General features: G+C 52.9%; 1 long non-coding RNA gene across 1 annotated transcript; it reads right to left on the bottom strand.

Annotated features, from left to right (window-relative positions):
- Positions 1-474: 474 nt before the first annotated feature.
- Positions 475-1,185, bottom strand: LOC130521169 (uncharacterized). The gene is made up of 2 exons (XR_008949206.1): positions 754-1,185; positions 475-625 (listed from the first exon to the last, which is right to left on the bottom strand). It is a non-coding gene; the product is annotated as an uncharacterized LOC130521169 (long non-coding RNA).
- Positions 1,186-2,289: the final 1,104 nt, after the last annotated feature.

The raw sequence follows: 2,289 nt of genomic DNA, 5'->3' as shown, positions 1-2,289 counted from the left end.
ACCCCCCTGCGCGTCACATTTTAGCTTTGCACCACTTAGGCCACTTTCTAAACCCTGTCAGCTCGCCTCTCCTCTCATGTGACCATCGCGAGAAGCGAGCCTGACTCAGCCAATTGGAGCCGGGGCCAGCTGCGGGATGGAGGCGCACCGCCGCGCAGGACGCGCGTTCTCACCGCGGGCGGAAACGCGGCGGCCGCGTCCGGCAGCGTTTGGATGGTGCCGGAGAGCGCGGCGCATCCTGCAGCTACATCAGGTCCTCAGCTGCGGCGTGGAGGAGGAGGAGAGGGGCGGAGGAGGAGGAGGAGGACGGGAAAATACCAACCATCCGAAATATAAAAACACACAAGCCGCGTCTGGAACCGGCCATGTCGCGTCACGCAGAGATCGATCCGATCAGATAACCTTCAGATAACATTGATAAAGAAGGCTTGATGAAGCGTTTGTGCCAGTCCTGCGAAATAACAGCCACAGGTGCACGTTTATCACCTTTATTAGAGACATGAAGGTGTCAATCATGAACTCGTTCCAGATACCTGCGAGTGGGGAAATGTCTGTTCATCCTCGGTGACACAGAAAACAAAAAAAACCCCAAGAATCAAAACTGCCCTCGTCCACCCAGCATCATCTAGAGGAAAAATAACATCCGTAAAAAGGAAAAAAAAGAGACTCGACACTGCCAGCAAAAGTACAAGCAAACCGAAAAAGGTGAAACACACACAAAAAAAAAACAAAATAAAAATAGAAACGACAAACCTGCGAGCTGCAAGAAAAGTACCAGGTTAAAAATGATTCCTTCAGATAAAGAAAAGAGGAAAGAAAGTCAAAGCAAAGGTCTGGATCGGTGAGGTCGACCCAAAATCACAAAACTCGAAGGCAAACAAGCAACACTGCAAAATGCAAACCAAAGCAACCACAACAACAAAAAAGGAACAAAAATGTGGGGAAAATGTCTCAAAACCACCAATCAACGCGTGAAAAATCTCAATACTGACAAAAGCTGCTCGATCGGAACAAAAGTGCAAGTGAGAGCGCGTCTGCCCCGGGACCAGAACAACTGCATGCTGGAAACTTGAAGCCTGGATGGGGGGGGGGGGCGCTCCGAAGCACCGCGGCAATACTCAAATTCAAACACCAGCAAAAGGAGGAAAAAATGGGAAAAAAGGAGGAAAAAAAGGCGGAGGGGGAGGAAAGAGAGAGGAGGGGTGGGCAATAGAAAAGAGCAAAAAAAAATCTGCTGTTGGAAATGTGCTCACCGAGCGGGAGTAAAATGTGGCGAGAGAAATGGGAATGTGGCTCAAAAGACAGTGGGTGGCGGCGATGCGAGCCGGGACAAGCGGTGCCTTTTCTCCTAGATGTCATGCCGCCCAGTTCTGTCAGACTCATCCGGATCCCACTTCCATGCAATGGCGCGCGGCGTCGAACAGCTGATGCTGGAAGCTCGCGGAGTGAGAAAGCGAGTATCCGGAACCCCCCACACCGCCGCCTGCGCCGCCGCCGCCGCCGCCGCGTCGCCCCGCTGCGCCTCTTTAAAGGGGGGGGGGCAATATAAATACCCGCCCAGTGCGACGCGCACGTACGGCGGGTTTAAAGGTATTTTGACGGGAAACGAACGGGTTCGAAAAGGCTCGTGTCTGGACACCGTATTCATTCACCCTTTTGCATCTCTAAGAGGGCAGTTGACACGTAAAGTCAAGACGAAGCCAGGAGTTCACGACATTTGACGTGATTGTGCCTCCACGTGGTCCCTTAACTGCTAGCGTGAGTCTAGTTTCAACACGTCCGCCGTCAAACCCACATCTCCTCCCCGGAGATGCTTCATCAGACCTGGTCTCTAACGGGGACAGTTGCTGCGTGACTGATGGACAGAGTCCTCCTGCTCTCTGAAGCCCCTCTTCAGCTGCGGCGGGGGCCACCTCGGCTCTGAAAATGGAGGTGGTCTGCACCAAATGTCTCTAGTCCAACAGTAAACCAGCACACGTCCCAGAGGGGACTATTAAACCGCCGCAGGCCGACTGTCCCACTTTAATCTCACGCCAGAGACCATTTCCAAGCGTGTCGTCTTCACCTCAGGCGGGGGATCACTGGACACCCCCTGTCCCTGTGGGGGATGAAGACGAGCCACGTTCCTCCGGCGTTTAAGCCGAGGAAGTAAACAAAGAGCAAACAGACAGAACAGATCATTGGCAACAACGTTCACTTAGAACAGGGGGCACAATTTAGAGCAAGCAGCAGCATTATAGCGGCGCCAAATGACTCGTTCATTCAGCAAATACCAGCCTGAGCAGAGCT

Source organism: Takifugu flavidus, unplaced genomic scaffold (assembly GCF_003711565.1).
Source record: "Takifugu flavidus isolate HTHZ2018 unplaced genomic scaffold, ASM371156v2 ctg755, whole genome shotgun sequence".
Taxonomy (NCBI): domain Eukaryota; kingdom Metazoa; phylum Chordata; class Actinopteri; order Tetraodontiformes; family Tetraodontidae; genus Takifugu; species Takifugu flavidus.
Note: the sequence above shows the minus strand (reverse complement) of the source record. Positions and strands in the feature narration are given on the sequence as shown.